Consider the following 10745-nt stretch of genomic DNA (forward strand, 5'->3'; position numbering starts at 1 on the left):
TGGAAAAAAGTTCTTTATTTATTCTTTTTGGGGCACTGTTTACAACATTAATAAGAAGTTCAATCAAGCAAAGAGGAACGGCTAATTACTTATGATTCGGGAAATTTCTTTTTTTCATTTATTTTTGATGAATTAAATGTTAGAAGGAAAACAGTAAATTATTTAAAATTTTTTATCATATCTAGCATCACCGGCCGCACACAGTTTTTTTTTTCAAAGATAAAAACTGGTAACTCAATTAAATAAATAATTCTAAGAAACTGAAGATATTACTTTTTTAGAAATTTTATTTGCTTCAAAAATACACAGATTTGGAAATAACAGTCGACATGTTTCAAGCGCTATAAAATAAGCAAGAGATTCGTGGTCATTATAATGCACCGGCAAAGTTTGAAACGCCGGCATTCTATAAAATGCCTAGGTAATGTATATAATGCCTAAAACTAGCCGACACTGTATGAATTGATTTATATTTCACACATTTCCTAGGCATTCTATAAAATGCCAAATGAGAAACCGGCAAAGTATAAAATCTTCTGTGGCCAAAGGTGATGAAATGGATATTTTCTACAATATTTGTTTTTAAACTGAAAATAATTGTGACTTAAATGTGAATTTTTTTTACGAAACTTTTGTTTCCCTTAATAAGAAAGTCATAAATTATGTTTTGCACAGCTTTCATTTTTCTGTACGCATTTTGAATAATTTTTTTTTAATGGCACTCTCATTATTTTTTCAGAATAAAATTTTTATTTTCTAGAAATGCACAACATTTACATATTAACCTCGTCAGGACGTTTTTTTTTCATACTTTGCCTAAATAGCATTTGTCATTCTATAGAATGCCTAGGTATTATATACAATACCTAGGGAAAGTATGTAATACTTCTCATATTTCATACTTTGCCTAAAATCATCCTGCATTATATACAATGCCTAGACATTTTATAGAATGCCGGCCTTTCATACTTTGCCGGAAACTTATTCATAAAGTAAATTTATTTTGATCTGCAATTATGTAAAAAAAAAAAAGGTTTTAAAATTTTGAAATAAAAGTGGTAGCCAATACTAGAAAATTTCAAATTATATTAAGCATAAATGCCTTACAACTTTTTTCAAAAACGTATATTTTACCTCACTATACAATGGTCCAACAAATAGTCCTGAAGAAGCTAAGAATATTTCTGTTGTTCTTCTAAAGATTTAATTAAATGATAAAGAATTACAAATTAAATATAGTAAAAAAAAAAAAAGAAAAGGAATAATTGAAGGAAATATTAAAAATGGAAAGAAAAAAAATGTTTATGAAATATTTTCTTCTCTAGCTTGTATTCGGGAGGAAAAAACATTCGTGACTTAATAGTAATAACATTATTACAGCATTTTTTCTTATAAGCAAAATTTTTGCTCTACCCGAAATCAAGCTAGAAACGAAATTATTTTACTACCAGTGTTTTCTCATCTTTTGTGGAATTAGCAGCAAATTTACAAATCCCAGACGCATACATTAGACCATTAATTTTGTTATTATATGTACTAGAAAACATTACCCATAGGATGGAGCAAGTTACCATCGATCTGTCTCGTAACATCGTAATCTGTAAGCATCGTATCTATCTACGATATATACATTGATTTCTAAAACCGTCAATTTACGAAATTCTGAAGCCCATGATTCAAATTTAGAAAATATTATGCTCATAGTATGCTAATTGTTCATCTTAGATTCAATATCGGGAAAAAGGAAATCCGTTTTCAGCTAGTGAGTTTTTATTTTAATTTGTTTAGACTTATTGCAAGGAGCCTTACTTTATGCAGGCGCTTTGAATTGAGAAACAGGCAATGAATCAAATCAATTGAGCAATGAATGATATAATTTCTTGGAAGTTGTTAGCCTAAAATTATCTGAGCTCATTGCAAAGAAGCTTAAAAAGGGTTAGGCTTATTTGGAAATTTTGGAGACACTTCTGTGTGGAGAGGAGTAGTTATCGACAATGTCAACCTTCATGTATGAAAAGTTACCTCAACATAGAATCGAGTTAACATGTCTTTCCTACTAGAGAATTGTAATTGTAATTTTTGTGGTGGTAGACACACTACAGTACTCCCCCACCAGAAGTATATCTGTGATAGAATTCGACGAACGGATACCGCTACTTGATTCATTGCTGTTTCATGAGAAGCCGGGAGAGCTGTATTAAGATCACCGTACTTTTTGAGTGCCGATCGTGAGAGCTGTGTTAATTTCACTGTCGTTGTGACCTTAAGCAGTCTAGTGTGTACGTTGTGTGTGATCGAGACAGAGTAGGATCAATGTCGCAGTTAACAAAATAAGTAGCATGCCAACTGCTCAATGCGGACCATCCATCGAAGTAGGCGTGTTCAGATCACGTCCGAAGGTCACCAATGTAGGGATGGTGAGTAGTTAACGACAATGTCAACCTTCATCTATGAGAAGGTACCTCATCATCAGGGGCGGATCCAGAAATTTTTCCTGGGGGGAGGGGTCATAGATCCCCCCCCCCCACAANAGATCCCCCCACAATAAATTTTTTTTATAAAATTTTTTTTTTTAAATATTTTTTTTGAGAAAAAGAAAAAAAAACCTGGGTTTTTAAAGCTAGTCTTCTCATTTATTTTTTTCATAATGAACAATAGAACAAACAATACGTAAACAATTCAAGTATTTAAAATCTTTAAATAATAAATGTTATGCGTTTTTTTAGAAACTTTGGCAAATCTGTCGATGATTTTTTCAACATCCAAATCAATTTATCGATGAATGCTTAATAATGCGAGTCAATTTAATCGTTCTTGATTTTGAGTTGTTCTAAGCCTAGTTTTGAGACGTCGAAGGAACGTTCTGCTATTGCTCCACTAACTGGCAGAGTTATTAAAATTCTCAACAACATATTGATTGATGGGTACAAAACGATGCCACAGGCATTAATCACTTCAACATTATTAATGTTTACGATGAAACTATGACGAATTTCGTTCTAATCTTTTGGATTATGATTCTTGAAACAGTGAAGAACACAATTAGATGGGAAAAAAAATCGATTTTTCCGACCTACCTAGGTGTATATGCCCCCTTAAATAATTTTCAAAATATTTTATTTCTTTTGTAAACTATTAAAAAAATTATTAATATTTTTTGGGGGTGGGGAGGGGTTATGGCCCACGTGATCCCCCCCCGCTGGATCCACCACTGCTCATCAGAGAATCGAGTTAACATGTTTTATATACTAGAGAATTGTAATTGTAATTTTTGTAGTGATAGACAAACTACAACTTCCAACTGTCCATTTGCATTGCAAAATAAAGACGATGTTTTGCAAAGAGCCGTAGTTTCCATTTAGGCTACGAGATATAAATCGAAATCAAAAACCTTCGTTTTAAATAATTCTGAAACATTTCACATTTGATAAATAATATGTGCTCTACTTTTAGGTCAGGGATCATATCCTGCTAATTAATTGTTCATCATAGATTTAATTTCGAGAAAAATGAAGTTCTTTCTCAGCAAGTGAGCTTTTACCTTAATCTCCGTATAATCTGGATGAAATTAAATTCGTTTAACGCTCTTCCATTAGGTCAATAATCTAGAAGTTCTTTAACTTATTATCCTCTTAGTATTCAATCCTCTGCTATTTTCAATTGATGTCCTTTAATTTAATTTCTTTTTAAAAGGATTAAATGTTAAGTTGCAAAAGAAAAAAGAAATTGTCGGTTCTTATTGACTGCATCTAAGAAAAAGTGTTTATTGTTTACGATTGTTTACAGTTTTATTTAGCGCAAAACTTAAACGTAAATGTTTTCAGAAGAATTTAATGGATTACAATTTGATAAAATGTTTAAGTAACATATTCTGTTTTTCGGAAAAGTATTAAACTTTTTTCTATCTGTCCAAATATTTAACTGTTATAATTCTAAAGTTGGTAAGTTAATTCTAACCATGGAGAATCATTCATTTCATAGTTTTAGATTGTCATTGTCTTCTTCTAAGTCTAATTTGTAAGTAAAAAACAACAAAATTATGGCAAATCTATTTGGCGAATGTTTTTGACTTACAATTACAAGATAATCGCCTCCCTTTATAGTCAAAATATGAAACGATAGGAATGATTTTAAATAATTTAAAAACAGAAAGAGCAATTATTATTAAAGTTTAAACCAACAAAGGATTTTAAGTTGGAATTTTCTGAATCAGACACTCTTAACCGTTTCTCGATTCATAGTTGGTCGATTTAGTTGGGTCTGTTCGAAATATTACATGCGAAACGGATTTTGATTCTGCCAGTCTGTTTCGTTTCCAGAAACTACAATAATTTTTAGCTCCATTTTATTTAATCCTACACAAATAATTTATTTTCGTTTAAAGAAATAGCCGATCTTTTATTAATACGGTATTTTCTGTCTTTTATTTTAAATATATTTTAGGATATTTAATATATATTAGGGAAAAAAAAGGAAAAATAATAATAAAAATAACAAAAAAAAAAGCCGGTAAATTTTTTTTTTAAAAATCCGAAAAATAAAAGGTATAATCTTTTCATCAGCTCACACGATTATATCCGAAAAAACGAGTGTTTTCTAATATTGTATCAATATAGTCAAAGCAAAATATATCAGTACAATAGTGTGAGAAGCACTCAAAAAATTTTACAAAAAAATTGCGACAAATGAAATAGAATACAATAAGTAAAAATATCACGTGAAAACAGAAAATAAAATATAAAGAAAAAACAGAGTAAAACATGAAATGAAAACTATGAAGGAGGTAGCGAATTTAAATGAACTTACATGAATGGGAAATCTCCCGGTTTTTTGTTATTTTTCTTTTTATTATTATTTTTCTTCCCCCCCCCTCTTTTTTTCATTGTTCTGTAATTTTTCCCTTGTTTTCTCTACATTTTGAACTTATTTATGAGTACTATTTACTTTATGCGCAATAAATAAAACTTATTGTTTTTCTTAATCTTCTTCNAACACTTTTTAACGAATAAAACGAAACGAAACATTATCACAAATAATTACTTTCATATATTAATACAAAAATATTAATTAGTATATTGGTATTTATATTAGTTCATTAATATTAATTAATAACATCACACCAGACATTTAATTTTGCGTAGGTCAACATAGAGGAAGTAAAATCCCTTTAATGTTTGGAAACTACTCTTAAGAATAAAATTTTGTTGCATTAATATTAAGCAGAAAGAAAACGTTTAAATACGAGCTGTAGTTCTTAACAACTTAGTGTGACCTTAAATTACATAAAATTTATTTTACCTATAAAACTCATCAATTAATCGGAAATAGTGAACAAAAAAAGTTTGCGTTTTTCACCACCGAATTATACGATTGCCTTAAAATCGTGTCAAATAAATAAACTTCTCAGACCCAAACACTTTATCCTAATTTATGAAGAGAAAAAGATTTTAATGATCCATTGTTGTAAACTAGATTACTTTGAATCTTCACTTTCAATTATGTTCTGTAACAAAAATTAAAATTCATTACATGTAAAAGTAAAAAGCTCTATTACCTATTTTTCTAAATACATTGAGGTTCATTAATATAAGAACAGTTATGTTTTTTGAAAGAGCAAACGATAAAGTAATGTTTAAACTTGTATAGATTTTTATTTAATTAATCGCTTGCTATATCATATTTTAAAATAAACTATTTCTTATACCTCATTATTCTAATTAATTAAATTGTTATTTTTAAAAATTTGTCTTGCATTCTGGTCTATGAATATAAGAACACTATTACTTCGTATTGAAAAATTTCCAAAATATTATTTATATTTCTTTCTCTAAAAATATCGTTTTAATTTATTTAGACGAAAGATATTTTTTTCTTCGTTTGCACATTAGTTTTAAATATGCTGCGAGGAACTAAGTTAAACGAAATTGAAGTTAGAATATTTGAAAAGTTTAGCTGATTCGAAATATTTCTACGATGATAAACTGATCCAAAAGTGCAGTTGAAAAAGCATTAAAAAATAGATGGATATGTATATAGATGAAAAAAGATTAGGAACTAAATTCAAGATAATTTCACCTGGTAAAATGCATATGATTCGTCTTGTTTTCTAAATGTTCTAAAATGCCTTCCTGGAAAATTGCAAGTGAGTATTATAATTTATTGCTAATTCATCTGTTTTAAGAGTTTTCTTAATCTGTAATTTCACCAAATTTGTAAAAATTAGCGCGAATCATTAAAAAAAAGAAGTTATAATTTCTTATATATAGAAGCTGCTACGAATGTGAGGGAATATTAATCGGGGAATAATTAATTTTCTAATGTAAAACGACGCTTCAATTTAGACTTCCCTGATGATTTTAATCACTAGTGGCACGATTTACTGCTTTTGGGTGTAATTTCAGTTAGTGGAAAAACTTATTTAGAAAGGAATCCGAAAAATATGAGTTCTAAAATGTATTTAGAAGTATTAGAATAGAAGCTGTTAGTATTTGGTTATCTTCCAGGACAGGGGTAATCAATTATTCTGGATTATAGAACTATAAGCAATTGACTTACTTTTGGTGGTACCTTAACTTTAAAAATATAAAAATATTTTTAAAATATTTAATGCTTTTTTATTATTTTTATCATTAGAAGTTTCAGAATTATTTAGTTTATATGTCTATATTATATATTCATTTTAATATATAATATTTATATAATATAATATAATATATTATATATAATAGAAGAATATAATATAATATAGTATATAATATAGAAGAATATAATATAGAACTGAGTGCAAATTATAGAAACGTAAATAGCAGTAATTTACACGGACAGGTAACATTCCGTTATGCTTAATCAAGTTGAGTATGTTATATTATAAATAACTCCAAAGATTGAATGGAATCAGGACTGCTGCCAACAAAAATGTGATTGCCTCTGTATAAATAATTAATAGCATGCATTTTTAACTAGATGTAACACTAACTTCTTCCTCTGTAACAATTAGTTTGGCAATTTTTAAAAATTTATTTTCTTTTTTTAAAATTAGATTTGAAAGGTAATTTATTATTAAATAAACAATTAGCAAATATTTTAATAAATTTTAAGAGATTGCCAAAATTATTTGCACGGCATGAATGGCATGAAAACAAATTTGGTGTGCATCTCCAGTGAGGTTGAAATTGAAGGTGACCAGATAATAGTTGTAGAGAAGTACTGTCAGGCTTAACCTAAAATTGAGTTCCAAATAAAACATTCATATGATCATAATGGAAAATTCATATTTTTTTCCACAACACTTCGCTCAGCAGACGCTGCAAATGTATGAGGCGTTAAAATAGAGCGTTTATTTTTAACCTTATGTATTCAGATTCTCAGAATAATAATGTGAATGATATAAAAATGATTTTTATCTGTAAAGAAATGAAAAAAATTTTTACAGATAAAAATCTGTAAAAAAAAAAAAAATACGCAACTTATATACAAAAGAGAGAAATTTCAAATAAGTATAATTGTGAGGAATCGACTGTATTAAGTTGTAGAAGCTGTATTAAGTTCACGGTTGTGGTCACTCCTGTGTTGTCTTCAGCAGTAGAGTGTATACCAGGGGTGGCGAACCTTTATACACCAACGTGCCTCTAAAAAATTGCTTAATGAGGTTATAGACGTGCCGTCAAATAATTTTGACTTCGTGATTATTGGGAAAAGAATAATACTAAATACTATCAACTCAAAACTCTTTATTTACATTGAAAAAAATACATTTTGCAATGTCTCAGTTATACAAGTATTTCAACTTAAAGTAACATCAGTGTGACTTCTGTTGTTGCAGATTAGACGACCAATAACTTATATTAGGTTGTAAGATATTAGTTTAAGCAGGACTGTTGATTTTTTTGCTAGTTATTTATTGTTAGCTTGTATTTTACTGTAATAATTGTTTTTTAGCATTAATTTTTAATTTTTCTATTAATAATTGTTTATTATTTTGTTTGTTTTTTGTGAATTTTAATTTAATTGTTACATATGCTTCATAGCGTAATAACATTTGTGTAATAACAATTCATTATGTAACAGCAATTGTGATCGGTTGAGTGCCCAAAATATTGTGTAGCGTGCCATAAATGGCACGCGTGCCATTGGTTCGCCATCCCTGGTGTATACGTTGTGTGTGATCGAGACTGAGTAGTAACGGTGCGAGGAGGTGGATAATGTTGCAGTCACAAAGTAGCAAGTCAACTGCTCGACCAAGGACCATCCATCGAGGTGTGCGTGTTCATATCGCAGTAAGCGCTACTGTCAAGATAGGCGTGTTCATATCGATGTGGGAGTTTCTGTCAGGGTTGGCATGTTCACATCCCGCCTGGGTCACCAATGTGAGGAGCGTATAAATAGACAATGCCAACATTCATCTATGAAAAGGCACCCCAACTTGGAAACGAGTTAACATGTNTTATAGTTTATATTTTATCATTTGACATTTTACAATGTTTGACTCACTTTCGAAACTTATCTCCAAAAAGTTCCACGAGGTAATTAGCTAAACTTTTTTGTTGTTGTCTTCTTTGATGTTTCTTCTTTCGAAAAAACCTGCCCCATTTTGCCCATATTGCAAAGGTGGACTAAATATACCGAAAAACAAAAATTATGTTTTTTTTCATGTTTTCGCTTTATTTTGTAATTAATTCGGGTTATTCTGCAATATTACTTCAGAAATATAATTTGCTTTTCATTTTTAATATAAAATTACGAAAATTATTCTATTTTCATTGCTATATTTAATTATTAAAACGCACTATATATTTTTTTTGCTCGCCTTATTTTAGTCGCCATCTTGCTTTTTTTTTTTTTTTTTTTTTTTTTTTTTTTTTTTTTTTTTTTTTTTTTTTANTGCACAAAAAAACCCTAAATAAAAAAACCCAAATTTTGAAACAAATTTTATCGAAATACTAATTTTGGCCACGAAACATTCGATGCTGGCCCACTGCATCAATAGCAATCATCAGAATCATATATGCTATTGATGCATCAATAGCATATACATAACTTCATTTTCACCATAGCTGAAGTTATACCTCATATTTTTACATTATGCTCTTATCTGCATATAACTACACAGTCAGAACTCAATGATCCACATGAATACTTCATTTGCATTTCACCACCTCATCGAAACACCACAAAGTTCAAGTTAAAGATGAGTGGGAAAAAGGCTGCAAGCGATCTCAGGGGCCCAGATATTCAATAAATCACAGTTCAGTTGAGTTCAGTGTTAATTTTATATGAAAGACAACATGCACATCTTTGTAAGAAATGTTTTCTTAGAGGAAGCAAAATTTATTTTTTAATGTATTTCTCCTAGTTTCTTTCAAGTAAATTTGATTTTAAGTTATTTCATCCACCATAACATAAAAATCATTCAAAAATTTGTATAAAAAACGCTACTTTTGTACTCATTATCTAACATCTTTTAAAACTGAAGATAAAATTAACCAAATTTCGCTATTTTTAATTTCGATTCTCCATCACTTTATAAAATCTCTTGATGAAATGTTTTGAAACAAGATTTATTTTTATGTGACAATGACAGTAAAAAAGTTTAAAACAATGACAAAGAATTGAACTGCAGTTATCATGAGATATTTATAAAAGCTGCAAGATCATCGATATCGATTTTATTCATTGTAACCCCATTTTTATTATTTGAAGAATGTTGTTATAATTTATTATGTGCAACTTGAAGGAGATAAGTCGAACAAAAGCACTACTCATAAGGAAAACACTTTGTTTCTTCTGCTTGAAAAACTGTTTTTCCTTGAATTTACTTTCTAACCAAATTCTTTGATTGAAATAAATACGATAAGTTATAACGAAATTTGTTTTTACTTCCTTTAATGAAAAAAGACATTTTAACAGTTGTTCAGTGCATTATGGAGGCTACTTGTATCCAGGAAATATTTTCATTGTTTCAATATATACTTTGTTATTGTTGTCACTCATATGGAAAGAGGTTAAGAACGCTAGTCTATTTGAATATTGAGGAATTAATTAGAAATATCTAAAATCCAAATTCGAAGGTTTTCTATTGTCAATATTGTTCACAACGCGTGCGAATAGTTTATGTTTGTTATTTTACGCAGAGCTCTTGCAGTTATTGAAAAAAGCAGTAATAAATTTAATCGAGTAGAGAATGGTTTTTAGTATTAAGAAATTGCTTCAATTTGTTTTCAAGAAAAATCTAAACTAAGTTAATATCCATTTCTCGTTATTAATATGTAGTTGTGAGAACGAATATTTCCTGTGACTTTATTTCAACGAAAAATGGGAGGGTACTGGTTTAAAAAAAAAAAAAAATTTTTTTTTCGGTACTAAGCCAGTAATATCAATTTGCCCCTCTTTGTGAGCAAATTGTTTTGATAGGCAGCCAAATTTATGTTGTTAAGTATTATTCACAGACATAGCTAATATATCCCTGGACATTCAGAAGCATAGCCAAAGTAATTATTTAAATCTTTAATTTTTCTGCACATCCAGAATACACTTTAATGAAGGAAAAATGACACCACCTATTAAATTCTTAATCTAGGTAATCGAGTCTCACGTGTTTGAGTTAATAGCAAATAGTTGAGTTAATGCGAAGTTTTAAAAAAAGTTATGTAATTAAGTTGTTAGAAAGCTAAGTTGAGGTTGATGTTTATTGAAAGGATATCTAAAATGGATATAATAGAATTTTCCGAAATGATTAAGATTTTGAT

This window comes from Parasteatoda tepidariorum, chromosome 9, assembly GCF_043381705.1.
Source record: "Parasteatoda tepidariorum isolate YZ-2023 chromosome 9, CAS_Ptep_4.0, whole genome shotgun sequence".
In the NCBI taxonomy this organism is placed as follows: Eukaryota; Metazoa; Arthropoda; class Arachnida; order Araneae; family Theridiidae; genus Parasteatoda; species Parasteatoda tepidariorum.